The sequence below is a fragment of the Parus major genome, chromosome 3 (genome assembly GCF_001522545.3).
Source record: "Parus major isolate Abel chromosome 3, Parus_major1.1, whole genome shotgun sequence".
Taxonomy (NCBI): domain Eukaryota; kingdom Metazoa; phylum Chordata; class Aves; order Passeriformes; family Paridae; genus Parus; species Parus major.
In genome coordinates, this window is record NC_031770.1 from 2,789,366 (window position 1) to 2,811,888 (window position 22,523).

A 22,523-nucleotide genomic window follows, 5' to 3' on the forward strand; every position below is an offset into this window, starting at 1 on the left:
TCCTGCCCAGCAAGGGATAACAATTAGTTCTGCCCTCCAGTGGAAATTCCTTAACTGGCCCCCTGTCAGGTCAAGTGGTGCTTTTTGAGAGCCCTAGATTGGAAGTTCTGAGCACTTGGTGTTAAAAGCTGGTTTTGGGACATTATGAAATGTACCTTGGGGTGGTTTTACCTCTCAATTAGAATCCCAAGGCAGCCGCACTCCAGCTCCAATCCCTTTTAAACCAGGCTTTCAGCCCTGGTTTTACCAAGGTACAGTAAATAAAGGGAGGGAATTTCAAAGGCACGAGGGGAGGTACATCCACTGGAAGTCGATGGAAGCTGGTGTCTAATTCCCATTTGTGCCTTTGAAAACACACATGGCCCTGCTCTGCCCATGGCTTTAAATCTCATGTGCACACAAACACAAGCCCCACGTTTCTATTCAACCTTCCACACACATTTTCATTTCCTTTCAGTGTCACAAACTTTCCACAGTAGCTGAAACATGTCAGGGATGTTTTTGTCAAATTGCTGAGACCAAGTTCTTCAGCTCCCACTCTGCACTTCTGGCGTGATCAGATCATGATGTTAGAGTCGCAAAAGAGCTTATTAGCAGCTGGTGCAGACACTTTCTGTGTGCTCTAAAAACAACAACAAGAACAGCAACTCAGCTGGGAAGAGAATATGCAATAGCCTTTTAATAATTGCTTCAGCTCACCATGTCATTGCACGTAAGTTTTCTCATCAATGAGCCCAGGAATACAAAACCACAGAATTTCTTAAATTTTTCAAACACCTGCATCTTGTGAAATTAATTTTTGCTACCAGATTAAAAACAAAAAAAAACCAACAACAAACAAACAAAAAAACAAACAAAAGCAAACAAAACAAAAAAACAGGAAGAAAGAAAAAAAAAAATCTCTTGGATCAAAAGTGTCTCCTTATCAGGAAATGAAGGACAGGAATAAAAATACCCTCCTCCTCCATCTCCTCCTCTTCTTTTCCCACCTCAAACTTGATGATAAGATTCTGTAATCTGACAACCCCCTGCAAAATGATAGCTGGGTGTTTACAAACGGGGCTTTTCGATTCAAGCCTGTGATTAAAAATCCTCCAGCAGCAGCCATGTGAAGGCTGGCCAGGCTCTGCCTTGTCCCCATTGCTCCCCGTGCTGCCCAGCTTTGTGTCCTGCTTTATCCGCCTGGAGCCTCCCCAGGGGCGCAGAGGCAGCTGGGGGATGCCAGTGCCAGCTTTGGAGTGTGTTTATCCAGCAGTGGCAGGGAAGTGGCCCTGGTCACTGGGCTGGAGTGCTGCCCACGGGCTTGGAGTGGGCTGCTGCTCAGCTGTCCTGTGCCTGCAGTCGCAGGGATGGATTTGCTTCCTTTCGCAATCAGTCAGACAATAAGGATGTTGCTAAATCCTTTCTGGAGCCCAAAGGCAGGGCTGTTGGTTGATCCTTGTTTCCTGTGCAGTTATGATTTGTGTGACCACCAAGTTGCCCCTTGACTCACCAAGTCCCGAGCCCCAATGTCAGTGCCTGCAGTGGGGGATCGGAGCTCGGCGTGGCCAGCAGATGTCTCCCAGGATATTGCTTTGCAGACACCGCTCTCCCAACTCCCTCTCTTTCCTGAGGCTCCCGAAACTGGGCTTGCTGGGTTATGAGAAACGCTGTCTCTTTGCCTGTTCTCTGCAAGTATTACAGCCCCAAAGACATAGCTTTGTGATGCTGAGGTTTTTTTAAGCCGCAGCCTAAATTAAGGAAATGGTTTATAAAGATAAAAAAAAGGCAAGAGAAGGCAGCTCCTTTGTGCCTTCAGAACGTTTCATGATTACTTACAGCCTTTGCGGGAAAGAAGCAATGTCACTCATGGGGGCACGCAGCATTTTAGATCATGTCTGATTGGGAAAATCATTAACATTGCTGGGATTCTGCTTCATTTTCTGAAATGGAGAATTGGAAGATGGCAGGAGGAAGGTTCTGTTTGCAGGTGCAGGCTGTGTTGACACGAGGCAAATCTGCAAATCAAGCTGTACCTGCCGGGCTGCGCTGGCACATTTTTCCTTGGATAGGCTTGGCCGAAGCATGAGCTCTTCTGGCTTGCTGGCTGTGCATTATTATCCTCTGTATTCAGCAGCAGCAAGTGCAGCAGTGAGGATAAGAGGTTGCTCATGGCACTGAAGGAATTAGTTGTGGAGGTGGAAGGGAAGGCTGGAGTCCCCCGGTCCCAGTCATGCTCGCTCTGGAGCGCGGCATTTTGGCTGGGATGGGGTTTGAAGCCCACCACAGGTCACACGGAAAATGCTGGCGCTGTTATCGTTCTGCAGGAGCTCTCCGTTGGCATGAGCCATGTCTTTGAGAATACAATAGTCCATCACCAATCCAATCATCTTTCTGTGACTGAGGGGTTTATGCAATTATAAAAAAGTGGATGATTTCAATGTTCTATCCCTCTTGTGGAATTGTGTTTGGAATTTATCCGGCGAGACAGGGGAAGGGATTTTGTTTGTTTTGTTTGATCATTTCTTATCACAGAACTTTGTTTGACTCAAACCACAATGATACAAGCATTCAAACACCTCCTTCAGATGTAATATTGATTTATAAAACAGCAGTGCACAGCTGCTAAGCTTCACTGTTTCATACAGAAGGTCTTCAATTCCCAACAAATTACTGGCGTTTCTACCTATTTACAAATTAATGTTTCCTCTGAACCTTGTGCATTTCTTATTATTCCAGTCTGCTTTCTTCAGTTTCTGCTTAGAAACCTCATGTGAGTGTGCATTATGCAGTGATAGGGCAGCTTTAGAGCATCAGTCAAATTGGAGTTAAATAAAAAAAATCTAGATCAACGTTTCTCCTTAGGCAAGTTATGCACTGAGTGAAATTAAACCACTATATGTACTTGTAGATTGAAGAATCAGAGGTGGAGGATGGGTCAGAAACACTAAGATCAAAGTTTTTCTTCTTTGAAAAAAATCTCTTTGAAAAGCCCCCATGCCACCTATTCTGCTTGTTAATGTTTTGACTGGAAGTGTCTGGCAGTGTCATCATCAGCAGAATATTTTTAAAGACCTATTTTTTTTATTTTTTTGGAGCCGAGTCTAATAGCAAAGCAATGGATCCTTAGCAGCCTCTGTTATATGTCTCTTAGGGGAATATTTTTGTTAATTGCAAATATTTGATTGACAAACATGGGATGCAATTAGTAGGCAGGCACAGTAGGAATGTGCAGTGAACTGGATCTCTGAACCAACAGATCTCAACTCTCTCAGCTTGATCTGAAATAGGCTAGAGCATTTAAACCATATGTTTCCCTCAAACTTTTTCTTTCCTCTGAAAATTCCTTATTTCCCTCAACTAACCTTCTTTCACTCTCGGCACCAAGGGAGCTAATTCATCCACTATGATCACGTCAAATAAAGACAGAAAATTCTGCACAAGCTGCAGACTTACGCTGCTTTTTGACCGTGGCAGTAAAAATTAATGTGGACAAGACTATACATGCCAGTTGTGCCTTACAAAAGCCCTAGGTGAAAGAGAATACAATCTAATTTAACTTTAGACATTTTGAGCTTAATGGTCTATTTAAACAACCTGGTACCATCTGACTACATTTATCAATTATATTTCTTTTTATTTATACAGAGTACTATCTTTCTGGAAAGGCTATAATTAAAACTTACCTAGATAAATTGTGCTCAGATTCTGTGGCATGAGAAGGAATTCAAAGGATTTCAGTGTTTTTATGTGTTCTTTTTCATTTAAAAAAAAAAAAAGGTTGCTCTGAAATCTTTAAAAGGAAATAGATTTTCATAATTAGAATAACCTAATTGCAATAGTTTCCATAATTACAGCTAAGAATTGCCAACAGGAAATGCAGTGTGGTCTTCACAGTGAAATGTTGGCACCCTGGATTTTTTTCCTGGGTAAGCAATCCCTCTTCTCTCAGGGGTGGGGTGCTTGGTCTTCCACTTCTCGCTGGCAGGAAAACCATCTTGGGGGGGTTTCAGCCAGAATTTGGGTTTTCAGGAAATTTCAGCTCGTGCTTTGTGACATCACTCTAATTTCTACAGCGTGATATCGCATGCTGAGTATGATTGAGGTTGGTGGAGAAAGAGCAGCGGGTGCTCTGAGGACCTTCAGGTGCTTCTGTGGATGGGTTTTGGCTTTCAGCATAACCTCCTTGTATTCCTGGAAGTCCCAGTTCCCTCCCAGATCCGTGGCACGAGAAACCCGAGTTTGGGTGTGCCTGCATCATCGCTCTCCGTGAGCGCATGCCTGGTCATCCAGGCACAGGGAGAGGCTCATGAAGCTCTGCTCCTTTCCAAAGGGCCCGATCCCTGCTCCTGCTGGGGGCTGCTCCTGTGATTAAGGCTGACTCACGGACGTGTGGCAGGATCCAGCCTTTAATTTGCAAATCCCAGTAACGGGATGTGTTAATCAGTCACTTCATCAGTGGAAGGAGTGCGAGATCCGTAGTGGCTGCATGGGGAGGATATAAATACAAGCTGGATTTCTTGAAAACTTTCCTTCTAGAATTTTGTCCTTAGAAGGGAAAACATTATTTCGCTGCTGAGACCTGAATGTAAAATTTCAGATCCGTTGTAAGAAGCCCCACAGAACTAACAAAAAAATTAATTTCCATCCGTGACATTCCATGATGTATATTTGTAGCCCTGTTACTGAAGCAATATTTGACAAGGGCAGTTAAAAAATATTCTTTTCAGCAGACTAACAGTGTTTTTCCATAAGGGCAGTTAATGGAGGTTCTGTGCAAACCCATGGTAATTTAGACAGAGCTTCGTGATGAACCTCTTTGGTATGGCAGGGTTATTTTAAATGCTGCTTCAGGTGCCTGCTTGGACTTGTCAAGCTTGCCCTTAGTGAAGACCAGTCCCCCACAGATAATTCCTTTTTCACACTGGAGCTGTTGTTGTGTCTTTCTGTTTAGGTGCTTGACAGAAAATGTCCACAGTTAGGCTGTGCATAATGTACACTGTCAATTTGTAAGATCCTTCTCGGCAACTGTGCTGAAAGAGGGACTTTGTCACAGGTTTTCTCCTCCTCACAGCTCCACAATCTAAATGTTACTGTTTTGTCATGTTAATGTAATTCACTTAAAATATATAAATTCTCCTTAATTAATTGAGGAAGGAGATTATCATGGTGGTGGACTTGTAGGCAGCGTGTGGAGCAGAGCTGCCAGGGTTTTGGTGAATACAGGTGATGGATGGTGTTGACGTGAGCGGCTGCAGTCGCACAGTGTGCGTATACACAAATTACACCGCCATGTGTGTTCCTCCCTGTTAGCAAAGCCTTTTGTTTATATATACCCAGCTATACATTTACACATTATGTAAATAAACACACATATGCCCATGCAATTTAATTGAATATATGGCTATGGGTTAAGAGGCATGTTACTCTGATGAAAAACATCTTATGGTACGGAGTAAAAATATTTCCGACGTGCTTTTGAGCCTCCTGTAGAATTTAAGAAGGAACTGCAGAGATTTCTTTAAGGTAGTGGTTCAAGCCATTGAAGAGGAAGGCCTGGTATTCTTCCAAAACCTCCAGGCTTTTGAGTGGCATTCTCAGAAACCCATTGAGTTCCATTTTCATTCAACTCCTTTTATTCTTATTCAATCATGGGATTTTCCATCTATCTTTGGTATACACAAAATGGACATTACTCTGTGAGTTTTGTTTCAAATTAGGTTCATACTTCTAACAAATGTGTAAGAAATTATGCTTGTAGATCAGTCTTCCCAACCACAAATCCCCCAAAAATTGACACAAGCATCTCAGGGTGTGATGAAGAGCTGCTGTTCAGTCATTCTTGGGGGTGCAACAAGGGCTTTGATGGGCTGAGAGAGGCACAGAGTGGTGGGCTTGTGGTGCCTCCCACCCACTCATCCACACTGGTGGTGACACTGGAGGTGTTCTCCACTGGAAAAATGCCATGAGGGGCTGCAGGAGATGGTGAACCCCCGGGTGGGAGCTGTTGCTGGATTTCCCCGTGGGGTTGTATAGCATCTTCTCCCTGGTACTCCTTTGGTCACCGGAGCTGGGACGGCAGTGCCTGCTCCTCTCAGTGCAGGGCACCACAGGCCACACCGCAGGTGACACGTCTGGCTCTGGCAGAGCCCAGAACTGCATGTCTGCCTCACAAAGAAACCTCTGCTTTTGCTTTTTGTTTGTTGTTTTTCCCCTCTGTCTCCGGCGCAGCCGGGGCGCCTCTCCTCCAGCTGTTCTGTGACACCGCGCAGCCATCAAACGCTGGAAGCCCGGATCAGAGAGCAGCAGTGACAGACTCCCTGGTGCAGGCAGGCCAGGTCCCAAATCTATTGTTCATACCAGAAAGCTCAGCAGAGTGACTTGACAGGTTTTTAAAGCGCTGGAGAACTTCACCAGGAAGTTTTCTTCCTTTCCTGCCCCTTTCTTTCCCTCACTCTGCCTGAAGCCAGGTGCTGAGCGTGTGCCATTTTGACAATTAGCAAAAAGGGGGGGGATTGCTGGTTCACAGGTACACAGGGATAACCAGGTGTGTGGGAATCAGCAATCCCTCTGCATGCAGGGGCCATCACTGGGCTGCTTTGTACTATTGCATTCAGACACCGTGTTCTGAGCGTCTTTGTTATCGTCGCCTGATAAATAAACAGCCCTAAAATTACAGAACTTATTATGGTAATTGAGTGAAGAAAAGGAAATGCAAACCGTGCCTCACTATCTATTACATTGCCACTGCTAAAGTTGCCTAAACCTGTGCTACTCAAATGATATTGTAATATTAGCCTTCTTTCTTTTTTCACAATGATTGTTTTCTGTCCATCTCAAGCTGGATGTCAGTTCATTTAGATTTACATCAAGTAGTAAATTAAAATAATCACTCAGCAAACACTCTCAGCTCAGTTTTCTCTTTCAGTCAGGAGTTGCGAGAGATGCTTGAAGCATTCAAGCAGAAAATATTGCTGTCTAGATATTTGTCCTCTGGGTGATAAAGGAGGCATTGTCTTGGGACCCACTCAGGCCTCGGAGCTGATAGTAGCTGTGCATCACAGCTGTGAAGTGCGCTTTGTTATGTGTCTGAGGATTAGGGTTCAGGACCTTGTTTTTCTTGAAATACCAGACTGATCAGAGCTGCATATGTTCGGGGGAAAGCAGAGGTCGATGGTTCTCTGTCCACATTTTTACTAGATTATTTTTGGACAGAACTCTGGGAGAATACCCTGCAGCTTAAACCATCCCAAGAGTTTTTCATATTCTGCATTATAACCGTCATGGAAAAAAAGGCTGTAGTTTATCTATCTGCATTTGAAACAAAAGGCTAACAGCATCACAGACACGCCGTGCTTTGGACCCACGCTGGAGCAGGCTGGATTTTGCTCTTTTGTGCTCCATTTACAGTACAGCTGCCCATTTAGAAGCACAAATGCACCTTGATATAATAACCAAATCCAAAGAATGTCTGGCCTCAAGGGTAGCACAGACCGACAGTTAATCTTAAAGCAGGGCTGGTGTACAGAGCAAGAGTGTGGGGGGACAGAAAAAGGCTGTTCTGTGTTTCTTAGCTATCTGTTCAAGGGAAAAAAAAAAAAAAAAGTGGATTTCTATCCACATTCTTTGCTATTAAAAAAAATAACCTGCATTTTTTTTCCCCCAGCCACAAAACAGACAAACCAAACCCCCCCACACCAAAGCAGCATTTATTTTGGCAAAAATGGTATGGCCAGAAGTACTTGTAGTGAAGATGCTGTGGTGAGTTAAGGAATACTTCCATGACAGTTGAAGTGTGAGTAAAGGCTGCAGGATCTGGGCACGATCTGCTGAGCCTCCTCTTTGTGGCAGCACAATGTGGGAGTGTGTGGAATTGAGGCTTTGGGGCCACACTGTTGTCTTTTGGTGATACCACGGGATCTAACTGGATTTTACTGATAAACAGAGGGCTACCTGTGGTTCTTTTGTTGCAAGTCAATGTGCACATACACACTGCAGATTCAACTTTCAGTGTCAGTCTGAATCTCTCCCTCCCAGAATGGGGCTCTGATCAATAGGCAGAATATTGCCTTTGAAATTATTGGTGTTAATCATAGAACCCCACGGATGGGATGGGAGGGAAAACAGCGTTTGCCCACGTGCAGGATAATGCCTGGGGGTTGCTTGGAAACATGTCAGCAGGCACAACTTTTAACTCCAGCAAGCTTCTGCGTGAATTCTGAGGCTCACCCATACATCTTTACTTCAAAAATGAAGCCTTGCCATCCCCCATTCTTCCATGGAGCCCCAGCCCAGCCCAGCACTGGGCCTACACATCCCTACCAAGGCTCTTCAGGTCAGTGGGATGGCTCAGATGCTCCTCTCTGTCCATGGAAAGCTGAGCTTGGAGCTGTGCTCCAGGGCATTCAGGAGGCAGTCTGGGACATTAGTTTGAGCTTAGGGGCTTTAATGAACGACAAGGTTACTGTTGTGACAGAGCACCAGCCTGGGCTCAGCAGTCACCAAACAGCTCCTGAACGTGTTCTTGTCATCCCATCCATTTTTGTGGATGCCATTGCCATTCAGAGGATGCTCTTGGCAATTCTCAGTTTTGGTGAGTGTGGCAAGAACAACCTAGAAGTATTTCTTGTGCCTAGACAAACCTGTTCCCAGGACACAAAAAGGAGCAATTGGAGCAGACGTGGAATGAGGAGCCTCGATCAGAGATGGACCTGTGTAATCATTGCTTGAATGAAGCTCCAGGCTGCCAATTTAGTTCCCCATTTGTGTTCTCCTCCTGTGTGCTGCTGGAAACTCCTGCCCTGCTGCCCTGTGCTCCTTTCCTGAGGATTTATGTGCATGAACCAGGGCCGTGCCACGTGGAATGGGGGAAGTCATCCCTTGTCACTTCGTCTGCGGCCTGGCAGAACTGATTTGCTGCAGTTGTGCCTGCAGAGAGCTGGCATCATGTGAAGGCATTTATCACTGGAGATATGCTGATAGCAAACCTTCAAAAAAATCATAGGCTAGCACTCAATGTGCCCTTTGTTTATAAGGAGTCTTTTATATTTAGGTATTTTCCTTCACTTTTGCTTCCTCCTTTTTTAGGAAATGACCATGGGGCACTGACCTCTGCTTCTGTGCTCTTAGAAATCCTCCCTCTCTGTTTTATTTGTCTTCTGACATTTTTTTTCTCACACTATTTTTTTTAAATGCAATTTGGTTTTCTTTTTTCATGCTATGAAAAGGTTTGTTTTACCCTTCCTCACTCATGCTAGCCCAGATATCCATCAGTCCTATTTTTGCCTCGAGTTGTTGCTACTGATGGGGTTCCTTTATTATTAAACCTTCCATGTGTTTTCTCCCTTCTTTCCTTAACTTTCTTGTTTGTCTGTCTTTTATTTATCTTCTTCATATATCTTAGTAAAACATATTAGAGGTGCCTCTTACCTTCCTCTCTAATCTCTTTCCTACTGCCATCCCCTCATGACTGGGGGGATTTTTAGCTGAAAATATGAATCAGGCTCCTCTTCCAAAGCTGGACAACATAAAGGGGAGTCCTCTTGTTGATTACATTAAAAAAAACAAACAAACAAAAAAACAAAAAACAAAACCAATTTCTTGAATGAAATAAAAAGAAATCCTGCTGGGGTAAAAAGCAGCTCCTGGTGCAAACTGACACCAGGGAGGCAGAGACATGAAACCTTTCCCTGCTGGTACCTGTTCCCTCTGCTCTCATGGAGGAGACAGAGGGGCCAGGACATTTCAGAGTGAAAGCTCTCCTACCAGTAATTACATTATCTTTGTGGGTTTATATCAGCTGAAAATCAAGTCTCAGAGTTTTACCTGATTGGAGTTTTTTATGGGAAGAAGTGTTCACACAGGGCTATCACGATGCTTACTGAATGACTTGAAGCAGGCATTGTTTTCTAGAGGTCTCAATACCAGCAAGAATAGCTGAAATTATCAAAATATCAACATAAAACCCCACACAAAGTGTGACATTGTTGTTTGTGAGTGGCGTGGCTTGGATTTGTCACCAACCACTGCCATCAGAGCCCTGCATGAAACCAGGCACAGGAAGGGGGGATTCCCCTACTTCTCTGCAATGGAAAATAAAAAGGGAAACAAAAATAGAGAGCTAATTTCCTGACTGCAGGAAAAGAACTGCTGGGGTAGAAGGTTACCAAGGCCTCTGGCTCCTTGTGTGGAGCTGAAGAGAATATTCAGAGAGTTCAAACACAAGTAGGAGATCTCTGAGCGCAGGAAACAACAACGCAGTGCAGGGTGAGAGAATTCAGCAGAGAGCGGGAGGGCATTACCTTACCCCATGTGCATCCAGCCCTGGCAGGAGAGGGATCCCACAAATCCTTATCATTGTAAGCTCTTGCTAATTTGAGAAGTGTCAGGAATGGCAGTGTAATTTTCCCCTCAGCTGTCGGGATCTCAGGGCGTGTATCCGATTGAATGGCACCTTCTAGGAACGTGAGCGGTCAGTGGCAAAGTTTCTGTGCAGAGCCTGGCAGAGTGGTGTCACTTTGGTATAAATAAAGGATCTTTATTTGATTTATGATGCCTAAGATCTTTGTTAGGTAACAAAGTCTGTTGTAGATGCCACTGTGGGACATGAAAAACAGCACCTGTTTTCTGGTGTGGCAGTTGTGAATTAACATCAGGATAATAAAGGCCCTTCCTGGTGCCTTCCTGCTGGAGATCCACAGGGGTCTCTGATGTCCTTCTAGCTCAGTATTAGGAAATACTGAAAGCATGGAAGCTGTAGGGAAATCCAAGTGCCTTGTATTTGAAGGCTTTTTCTCCCTAACAATACAAATATTACCTTGGTGTTCTCCTCGACAGTGGGCTCTCACAGTTCCATGGGAAGTCAGGTGGTTTCTGAGCAGTGCCTGCATATTCCATGCTAAAAGGGCAGCTGAAAAGGCAGCCTTGGCTGCAGCTGCTACCTGGAAATCCAGAGGCCATTGTTTTCCTTATTTCATCTGTTGCTAGTCAACTGGAAAGCACAGTGACCTGTGAGTAATGTGGTCATCCCCAACTCATGCTGATAAAACCTTTGCAGTGCTGCTTCTTGCCATCTCTCCTTCTCTATCTCTCTGAGATGTTCTGATCCAATCTTGACTTCCTTTGAGGTAGGGCATTCTGTCTTAATGCTCTAACCCCCTTGGAGAACCAGAGAGAAATGATGCTGAGATGGTTTTTTGTTGTGTTTTTGCCTGATTGACTTGTCTGCAGGGCTTTTACACCAGAGAGGAAATGACTCTATGGCCATAACCCTGGAGCCCTTCAGGACACTGCTCCTCTCAATTAGTGGCTGCTGCTGAAGGCAGAGCAGAGGAATTCCCAAATCCCAGGATATCAGTTTGGCCCTATGGGCAGCAAACCACCAGGTGTAGCCCCCTAGAGTTGGGAGGTAGCAGATCTCAATCAGTTTTTACTCTCTCCATCTTCTGGGCAGCACTGGGAAGTCACCTGGCATGTTTGCAATTCTTGTTTCCATCACTAATGAGTTTTGCTTGCTTACTTCTTACAGATCAGCTGCATTTTGTGGAGCATTTCTGGAGCTGAGGGACAACTGTCTGAGAATTTCCAGGTAAATGCAATTTCTTTTGCTTTATTCATGAGCTGCTCTGGATGTTGTGATCTCCTCCTTGATCTCAGGCTGCAGGCCTCTCTCCTAATCGTCTAAATTTGCCACCTCGTGATTAGATTGTTGTCTTGAGTTGCATCTTTGAATTCAAAGTGAAGGATGTTCTGGCTCCCACCAGGAGAGTTTGACCAGGAACCTTCAGACTCCCAATTCTTATCTGAGGGGGTTTGCCTGCACCTCCTAAAGATACAAATATTTGAACACTTGCTGGATGAAGAACTGTCTCTGTGATCCTGCATTACCTGTGCTTAGTGTTGGAACTCAACTTTCTTGTCCTGACAGAAACACTGTCACTTTCTGACTGCACAGTCTTCACCTATTTATTATCTTTTTAAAGGGCTGAGATTTACCATGGATTTTTGCAGTTGGTTCTAGACTGTTTCATATTTACATCATCTGAATTTCTTAGAGACTCCAGATTCAAGTGAGGCAGTGTTACAGTGGGGACCTACAAAAGAGCACTGGGTGTGATGGTTTGAGGGCCACCACACCATGGGCACACCAAGCCCCAGCCCTGGCAGCAGCTTTGTGCCCTGCCTGGCAGGCTGTTCGAGACCCAGATAAAAGCAGAGTGTTTTTCAGGCTGGCAATGGTCCATCCTCAGTGTGATAATGTGGGTATTGTGAGTTCCTTGGGGCAGGGACTGTGGTTTTCCATATGTCTTGAGTTGCTCCAAGATTGTGGCTGGCATTCTGTGAACCAAAGCTAATAAATCAAAGCCAGTTTTTTCTCATGCACTTCAAAACCTACTCCATTTTGGAACGAGAAAACCACGTATAGCTCACTGCAGGCTTTGTCAAATTATTCCTCCCCTTCACACTTGGACTCTTCTTCATTTTCCACACACTTAATACTCACCCAGCTCCTTTCTGTAACTGGCAGCTGATCCAATTACACACTAGAGGTAGAAATACTGAAGTCTTACAGTTCAAATGTGGAATGATATGCATAGTCACTTTGTCACTCAAATCCTTAAAAAAAATAAAAAAGGAAAGGAAAGAAAACTCAGACTGGCTGGCCATAATTAAGGGCAGAAAATAGAGCACACAGTTAATATGTCCCTGGTTTGCCAATACTGGGATGTCACAAGTACCAATCAGGGAGCCAGAGCCATGTGGCTTCCTAGATAAAAATGCTGGCTTTTTTTACTTCTGGGGCTACAGTTCAAATCCAGCTTAAGGTTCTAAATGAGATGAGACCCTTAACCTATGCCAAAACTGGGGATCCCTCCAGGTCACAGCTGAGGTTATTGGCAGGTCACTGTGATTAAACTTGTCTTCTGTTGCCTTCAGCACACTTAATGGCATGAATAAAGGGATTGAGGTCCAAGCCCTGCCACAGAGCCAAGAAGCCTGACGTATTAGAGACGATAATGAAGGCCTGGCAATAATGACCCACTCTGAGTTAGAGGTAAAGTTAGGATGAGCCTGACAAGTACCCCTTGCTCACCCTGTTGCTGTTGGACTGCTGTGTGTGTAGTATGCCAGCTTCCAGAACTGCATTTTTGGAGAATTCTGCTTCAGATTCTCATCTGGATTTGTGTTCAGACAGAATTTTGCATTCAGCTTGTAAAACTGCAAAGCAGTACCAAAAATGTACAAACCTTCAAAGCCTCCAAGCTCCTCCAGCTCCCACCAGAGAGCCAGAGATGAGAATCCCACATGACAAAAAACAAGCAATAATTAAAAATCCCTATTTTGCCCAAAGAATTCCTTTGTTCGAGGTATGTAAATGTCTTCGCCTGCGTGTAAGTTATTTCATTTTTGATAGTTCCTTAGCTCAGTAATGTGAGCTTGGGAATAGAGGAGTCTGAAAGGAGTGTTACTCTGAAACAAAACACCTGTCTTTCAGTCAAGACTAAATTGACAAGCAACAATTTAGTTGTCTAAACTCAGAGCTTTCAGGATTTCAGACTACATAAATGTCAAGATGCCTAGGTAGGGCTCAAAGGTGAGCGACAGTGTAGGCAAATATACATTGGAACTTCAATTATCCAACCCCTGATCACTCTCAGTTACCTGAAGTTTAAACATGTCTGCTTTCACTCTGGTTCCTACGTTTTTCTGTAAAAACCCTTTGTACTGAGTCACCTGTCTTTGCCCGGTGGAGTCTGTAAAGTTTTAAGAGCTCGTCTCCTGGGGAGCTTGGAGTGTCTGCCAGATCACAGCCCCTCTCTGATGGAGCCTGTAATTATTCCTTCATGTTACCTGGTGCATTTGGATTGAAGTATTAAAATCAATAAATTACGGTTTTCAGCTATGCTGTTCCAGCCACATTCCCCTTTTCCATAGGCTTGGTGTCACAGAAGCACCTTCCTCCTGACACAGAGTGTACCTGCTTGGAAATACATTGAAACTTGGTTTGAAATTTTTAATGATTCCCTGTAGGGAGATTGTGTTCTCTGATGAGCAGGCAGAGGATGGGATGAACTTTGCTACTTAGCAATAGTAACCATTATTGCCAAATTCTTCCCTTCATTGACTGACATCCAAGAGCCAAATATGCCTTGATTTCCACAGTTTAGAAGGTTATAAAGCTGCTGAGATCCCAATCAAGACCCTCAGAGAAATTTTGCTTTACATTTTCTTGACTTCAACACTTTTTCTCAATACATCCCCAGTTACTTTTGAGGGGTTTGCTGTGATTCGAGAGGCAGCAGTTCACGTTGGCAGGTCCCTACACCAGCTACAGAATTAAAAAGTTTTGAGCTGGCAGAAAAGTATGTGAGACCTCCTCACCTCCTTGTGCATCTTTATGTTTTCCAGCCTCATTTTCACCCTGTTCTTGCCTTACATTTTCCACTTTTAGTTTCTTTCAGTGCTTCCTAACATCATCTGTTCTCTCTGAGGGGTGAAGGGAGTCCCTCTCCTTTTCTCCTTGCTCTCCAGCAGGAATTTTTATCTTTATCTTTCAAGGAAGGCATCTAAACCAGAGTAAGGAGAGGAGATTTTTGTTTCATCCCCCAAAGAGAATTTGAATAGGCCAGTGTGCTGGGCAGAGCCTTCTGGGAAATGAGGGATGGAATGCACTGGGCTGGGGTCCCTTTCCAGAGACGCATTCCATGGTGGCACTGGGGGATAAAAGCTGCTGTGCAAGTGCTGCCTCCTCTGCAGTGTGGGATTTTGGGGTAGGATGAGCTCCCTGAACAATAAACCAGCCCCCCTGAGGAAGAAAAAGGGGATTTCAGGCCAGGTCAGGCAACGTCTGCCTTCCCTTTAGCTGAAGGCAAAGAGCTTGATCCCAGCAGAACAAATGGCATAAGACATGGAGGATCCAGCATTGCACAGGAAAGTAAAATCCTGTTCTCCACTGAAAGCAGAGTTGCACAACTGAACCAAAAGGCAAAATGCAATCCAGTCATCTGTTGCTTTGGGAATGGGAAGAAAACAAAATTAAATGGGGATATTAAATTGTAAGTTTTGTGGTTAAAGAGAAATCTCATTCGCCTGGCAGCAAACTAATATTGCCAAGAAAATACAGCAGCACAAGAACAGCAGAGAGTGCCCATTTCAGTATTTAGGAAGTTCTGGTGTCTTAGGTGTTTTATGGCCATCAAAAATTGAAATAAATTAAAGTTGCACTTCAATTGAATTACACAATGACATCAATTTAAACATTAGTAAACAGATGCAATTCTGTGCAATGCTTTAAATTTCGTTTTCTCACATATGCATTTAATTTAAATTTATTGAGATGGTTATTTATGTTAATAAAATAATTAAAAGCAGTTATTTAAGACTAACTATGAAATAGCTGTGTAACTACCTATATTAATAAGACAGTTAGTTAAGGGATAATGTCTATTGCTTTATGGTGTAATTGCAATAAACAGCTGCTGAGTTTGATTAAGAGCTGAAGTGGAGCTAAAGTGTTTGAGCAATCTCAAAAGCTATTTGTTGTAAGTGTACTACAAAGCAATAGCGATTATTCCTATTATACAAAAAGCCATACCATAAACATTAAAATATAGCACATGAGTAAGGTGCTTTTTCCTTGGGTTGTTCCAGCATCTCCAATGGGAATGGTGAGTCTGGGGAAGGAGAGCTGGGCTTTAGTGGAGAAGAGGCTTGGGAGGGGCAATAATTTTGTCAGTTTTGCTCATACCCAGGTTCAGCCCTGTGTGAGAAAACCTGGGAGGGCACAGTCTGCGCTTGTGAGCTGAGTTTTTTCAGGGGTGCCATCATGTGAATGTCTCTGGCTGAATCCTTCTCCAATTTTATAGAGAAATTTCAACCATAACAACAGGTCTGACTTAAGAATTTCTTCAGCTTTTTGTTGGAGAATAAACAGGAGAACTGAGCATACAGTAAACCCCCTTCTGCAACTTGGACCATGCGATGGCCACTGCCACTCCATCCCTCCATCACTGACACATGGAGCACCCAGTTCCCAGGAATATCCTGCTTTATGGCAGTGACACCTACCACAGACCATTCATTTCAGTGGGATCAAGGAAGCAAATATTGCCATTTTTATTTAGAAATTCCATATTCTTCTGCTTCTGGACTTGTACATAAGAAATTTCCCCGCAAAATTTATGCTGTGTTAGTGTCCCACAAATTTCATAGCAAGTCAGGAAAAGAGGGGCTCAATTACTTAGAAGTAATCTTTTATTTCACCTTTTATTTAGTATTTGAGAGCACCTTTGAATGATGACCTCTGAGGATGGGTAAGGGCTGTCAAATGGGTAAGGGCTGTGAAACATTGCCAAGCAAAGTATAACCTTGCATATTTAGGGCTTTGTAATGAGCTGGACAAGTCCTAGAACAAGAGTTTGTGTGGTTGGGGGTAAGAACATGTCCTGGGTGTCCTACTTCAGGCCCTGAGCTCCTTTTGACATTGTTGGGAATCACTCAGGAAAGTCCTCACTTTTAGCCAAACCCAAGCATCCCTGGGAAAGGCAGATGGGTCCATCCCTGCTGTGAACCAAGCTCGGGGAATATCCAGGTCCATGTGATCAAAATCCACTGGCTCATTTGCATCAGGGCTGAAGGGTTTTCACATACAGATGTTAAAAGGTAAGAAAAGGAAGGTGTTGGCAGCACACTTACACTGGTTTCCTCCTGTGTAACAGAAAGAGATAAGGTCTCTCTGACCAACCAGTTGTGCATCAGGGTTTAAAATGCCGACAAGAAAAGGTGGCTTGGCAAAGCCCGATGCACAACGATTAGTCCAAGTGCCAGTTCACTGCTGATCTGGTGTGGAATGGTTTTGCTCCTGGTCTTTTGAGAAAGCAGAGGTGTCTGGGCACTGAGGGGGTGTGTGTGCATTGCAGGCAGGCCGGGCAGAGTCACTGATCTGCCGCCAGGATCTTCCCAAATAACGCCTGTCAGGGCCTGGGATGAGCGCGGACCCGCTCGGCTCCAGCGGCTCCATCCTCGGGAGAAGCTTAGGCAATGCCAGAAAAGCCCACCCAGTGTACTCGCCTTGTTAAGCTGCTGGGGCTTGCAGGCCTTCCTAACTCTGCCCTGGGGAAAAACTGTGTAACAATGGATAAAAGACTTGGGCCTCCCAGCTTAGTTACAAAGGATTCTCTTCACTCATCCTCTTAGTGAGAAATCCAGTTGAATGCTTTTTGAAATCTTTCAAATATTAAAAATAAAATAAATCTTCTTATTCTGTTTCCCGGCAAGATTCTTGACTGCAGTGCCATGTTGTCACACACTTCAGGTCCTTTAAAATGTCGAAAGGACCCCCCTCAGTGATGTGGCTGTAGCCAGGTACGCGGAGAAAAGGTTATTCAATTCTTTGTGTGCCTTCAGAAAGTTAAAGGAAAAAATCCAATGAGCCCTGAGAGGGGGAAGATGTAGTGGATATTAAAATAATTGGGTGTCAGGCTGCAGAAGGCTCACTGCTACTACCTGGCTTGGTTGGGAGCTGCCAGCTGGAAAATAGCTGGCTTGTGTTTATTTGTTTCAGCCAGCGAGAGGGAACTATTTCTGCTTCACCTGGGCACAGGAATCACTGCAGTTTGTTACTCTGAGCAGTTACTGCAGAAAACACTTGTCAAATCAGTTCTGAAAAGAGTCAAACACTCTTTTCAGCTGCCTGAGAAACTGGTTTGCCTTCCACTTCCTTCTCTGCTGAAGTGTTACCTGCTCCCTTCCCTTAGTGCCAATGTCAGCCTGGAGATGCGCCACTCCCTCTTGGCACGGGCTTTTCAGCCCAGAGGGGATGTGATATTCACCAAGCTGAGGCCACTTAAAACCTGGAAGAGCTGGGAAAATGAAAGCTGTCCATGTGGGCCGTCATCAAGGGAATCATCAAGTGACTGCTACTTGTGATCTTAGAAGTCAGTTTTGCTTGCACAGAAATCTTTGCCCACGCACATTGTTGTCATCACTCTGTAAAGACAATTTCTTCACAGGAAGCTCTTGCAGGCAGTAGAGGTTTGTTCTCTCTGCCTTGCTGTCTCCTTCCCCTCACAAGGAGTTGTTGAATATTCAGCATCCCCTGATTTTAAACTCACTCTTTATAGTCTTTGGTGCCTCTCAGTCATTTCTGGTGTGTTCCTCTACCACCTCGAGTTAGAGCACATGGGAACCTGATTCTCTTAAAGGCACGGATTTTTTGCTAAAGTCTATGTTTAGGTTCACATGAAATCCACTTGCTTATTAGGTATTGGTTTGGGTTGGTTTTAGATTGGGGTTTGGGGTTTTTTGACATCTTGCTTATCTATGGATTTAATGTTGGTTCCATTAGTTAAGAGAATCAACAGCCACATTTCCTATTATTCACATTATTATAGTGTATTCCAAGCCCTGTATATCCTGAAGCTTATTAAATAATTTTTTATCCTTTAAGAAATTCTCATTAATCTCTGACCAAGAAGAGCAATAATAAGTTAGTTAGTCATCATATATAAAAATCTGAATCATTTTTACAAGTATCTTTAATGGCTTCCTTTAATTACGTGTCCTCATAAAAACGCTACCCCTCTCGAACACAGCATCCTTTCATTCTTCAAGAGGATCTAATTTCTGAAACAACGGAAATTAAGGCACCGATGCTTTATTTGGGCAAATGAACAGCAAAGAACACAAGCTCTAGCAGAAGGTACAGGAATCATGTGTTCTATTACCTTGTCACTACCTTGATATTATTAGGAAGATTTTCCAAGTCAGCCCAGGGGAGTGCTGGGATCAGTGTAACATTGACAGCAAAGCGCTCCATGTGGACTGGGATGGGATTTTGGCAGCAGCCCAGGGGAAGGTGAGATGCCTTCCCTGCTGCTCCTGGCCTTGCCCCACATGTCCTTGCCTCAGGTTCTGTGGTGGTTCCGTGGTCACCAAGGGCAGGAACACCCTCCTGTCGCTCTGCTCCAAGAGTGCGGTGATTCCGTGTGCTCAGCAGCACCGAGGGGCGTTTTTAGGGTCGGAGAAAGTTATAGCCTCCTTGTTCTCTGATAAAATGCAGATCTTCAAGTGGGCAAAAACCTTCCCAGCAGGGCTGGGCGGGTGGGCAGGCCCAGCCCTTTCAGGGGCAGCTCAGGCTGCTGGGGGATTAACGTGGCTGGAAAGCCACAGCCGCGATCGTTGCGTCACCCGCTCCTTTTTCTTGCTCTTTGTTAATCTAAGTATGAGTTTGCCACCTTAAACCCACAATAAAAGGCAACATTCACTGCCCTGCCACCAGAGCTGTGCTGGACAATGTTTTCAAACCTCTTTCAAAAGGCTTCTCCTCTGTGTTCATCCGTCTTTCTCTGAAGGCACCAGAGGCTCTGAGTAAGGGATAAAAAGGTCAAATGTAAAACAGAGGCCGCCTCTAACCCTTCATGGCCTCTTTAAACCCCTCCATAGTCCATAGGCTGAGAAGCACTGAAAAAGGAAGGATGGTACTGAAGCCTCTTCCTCCCCTGTTTTATTTCAGGTCAGGTAACCTTGCTCACTCTTGTGGAAAGCCTGAGGAGCTCCAGGAGGGATTTAAAGAAGAGATCTTCCTCTCCTGTTCAGGTGAATAGTCATGAATTAGACTCTTGGGAGACTAAAGCAGTATAAATACATGAGGAAATCTTTTGATTACACGTAGTGTTAAAAAATGCTAAAAATACTTCTGCTACAGTTAGTGTTGCATTTTTATATATTTACTTATTTATCTTAATTTATGCATTTTTTTCCTCCTTCCCTGGGAAGTGAAGACTATCAACAGATAAGGGAGAGAATTTTGTGGTTTTGTATGCAGTATGAGTCCAGTACTTGGCCAAGACCCAGATCTATTGTGGCAAGAAAGTAATATCTGAACTAACTAGGGACTCAGACTCTCTGGCCAGCATCCAAGAAACATTAAAAAATGTAGTACTGCACATAACAAGTAGGAAGATGCATGCAAATGTTGATGTCTTATTGGAAACTGTTAAGTTATTAATATGTTGGGTTTATAGACGTGCATTTGGATTTTAAAACTTGCTGCTGAAGTTCATGCCCTGAAATTATCTGCTGAACTCTATGTCTGAAATAATATTTAAAGTAGTGTCACATTGGTGAGGTAGTCGTGGAGAAAATGACACATCTGGATCCCTGGAGTGTTTCTTTGGGGAGCACAGAGACTGTGGCAGGGGCTCAGTTCAGCTCTCAGGACAGTTTTTCTAAGCATTGGTCCCATTTTTTTCCTTCACGGTGTCTTCCCCCCAGGCAAGTCTTGACCTCATCACAGGGCAGGAGGGTTCACTCTCTGTTGGTTCATGTGAAAGGTGTGGGTCAAGAGCTTTGTGTGGTGCCCAGGGATGTCCTAGAGCCTTTTAAGAAGGAAATCCCAAGAGCATTAGGGGTTGGCTAATAGAGGATTTAGGATGACTTTGATTAATCTCATTCCTGCAGGGTGATGGGTATCCTGATGGGTGCAGGATACAGCTCATATCATCACACCTGTGGTTTTGGGGAAAGTGTTGAGTTTTTCCTGTAGGTCTGATTTGTCATCCAGCCCTGGTGGGATATAAAATGTGATTCAGCTCTGATCTTGCAGACAGTCCCCAAAGTCAAGTGCCTGTGACTCCACAAAGCTGCTGCCTGGGAAAAATGGTGAGGAGAGATGCTGGAGCCTCTGTTCCCGGTGAATTCTGTGTGTATGCAGCTGCCATCTTGCTCTGTGTTAATGTCATACAGCTCATAATGCCAGCCCAGAATTGTTTATTGCCATTTATTGGCCTTGCCAACTTCCATGTAGATCCAAACATTCCTGAGTGTCTTTTGTGGCCTGCTCAGCAAGTTACTCACTGTAGCTGTGATCACGAGAGTGCAAGGAAGCCACAGAAACAGAGAGGCTGGAGAAGCAGAGAGCTCAGTTGGGGTGGCTCATGTGGAGCAGGCAGTGCTGTCCTGTGAGGCACGACAGGAAGCTGAAATGATCATTTCTTTCTACCACAGCAATAAGCAAACAGTTTCAGTGATTGCACTTTATTCACAACCATAACTGTCATCACTGACATTCACTGGAGGTGTCAAATCCCAAGGTTTTATGCTTTTACAGTAGTATTTTATTTCTTTCCCTCTAGAATTATTACTTTTTTAGTAGGGAATAGCTTAATGTTAGGGCTAAGAGGTGAATGGTAGGACTTGGTTTTAGATTTTTTTTTTACTTGACCTTCCTCACTCCCTATTCCCCTCTCATCCCAGAGCCTTGTTTGAGCTGGAGAACCAGTTTGATGGTTGTTGTTGTACCAAGTGAGCTCACTCCTACAGTATTTTGGTTTTTTCTAATCTCTCAACTCTTAATTGTTGCATGCAAATTGTTTAATAAATAATGTTGGACAGAAAAAAAAAAAAGAATAGATATTAATTAAGAAAAGGATTTAGGCTGACTCAGTCTCATACATGAGACAAAAGGTTAAGTAAATGCCAAGGCTGCTATGCCTCTTCAAACAATGAATATTAGTTTTAGAATCATTAATGTCTGCTTAGAAAACAGAGTCATACTGGCGTCTTGTATGCCAAAATAACCAAGGCCAGGGCTGTTTCTTTTCAATCTGAAGCTAAATTATTCTCCAATAGAGGGCTAAATATATGCAATTAACAGTGCTAGGTAGGACAACAGGGAATGGCACTTCTAATATGTAGCCAAATTGAGATCAAGTTTTTCTTTAAATCTGGTAACTTAGACATTTAATATGCACAACTGAGCTCTGCAAGAGAATTAGTGAAAAGAAGCAGATGATTAACTCCTTCCCTGCTTGTCAATGGAGACAGAATGATTAGCCTGCTGTTCACTCACTCTGGTCTTCTCAAGTTGCTGGATCTAAAAAAACAAAGTGAGTTTTTTTTCCAAGTGCCTTCCATACATGAAGAGAGTTGTGTACCCTTTATTAGAAATGAAATTACCACTTCATATTTTTAAAGTAAATTTCATCCCAAGAGAGGCCAGTTTTGTGAGTTGAGCTTAGAATGAACCAAATGAGAGCTTAACTAAAACTGCATACTCTGGGTTGAAAGCTTAAGAAGCATATGTATTGAAAAATAAAAGCAAAATCCATTTTAAGCAAGTAGGTGACTCTCACTGGTACATAAACCAAAGAAAAGGTGATCATTAAAACTTCCCAGCACCCTCATGTGCAAAAAAATGCTCTGTACCAGACATGTTACTGAGCATGTTAGCATCACCCTTTAGTATGAGTGTAGATAATAATAATAATAATAATAATAATAATAATAATAATAATAATAATGTTTAGTTCTCAGTCAGAGATCTTCAAGAGGATGAATATGTTTCTTCCCAATTTACTCAGGGAAAGGGAAGTAAAAGATGGTGAAGTGACTTCTGTTTGTATCTAACCTAAGTCTGTGCTTCCTTGCTCTGGGTTCTGCTGAGCTGAAGCAAAAGGGCTTTTTCCATTCCATTTCTCCTGCTGAGGAGGCTCTCAGAGCACAGCTTTTGGTGGCAGTGCTGGCTCCTGCTGAAGTCAACAGCC

General features: G+C 43.8%; 1 long non-coding RNA gene across 4 annotated transcripts in view; it reads left to right on the forward strand.

Moving 5' to 3' along the window:
• The window catches only part of LOC107202019, a 324,213-nt gene that overhangs the window by 259,700 nt on the left and 41,990 nt on the right, over positions 1 to 22,523 (forward strand). For 3 of the 4 annotated variants that reach the window (XR_004496597.1, XR_004496595.1, XR_004496596.1), the window contains exons 3-4: positions 11,507 to 11,566; positions 19,493 to 19,575. This is a non-coding gene — a long non-coding RNA (uncharacterized LOC107202019). The remainder of the gene's footprint in view (positions 1 to 11,506; positions 11,567 to 19,492; positions 19,576 to 22,523) is intronic. The other variant, XR_004496598.1, reaches the window with a different exon arrangement.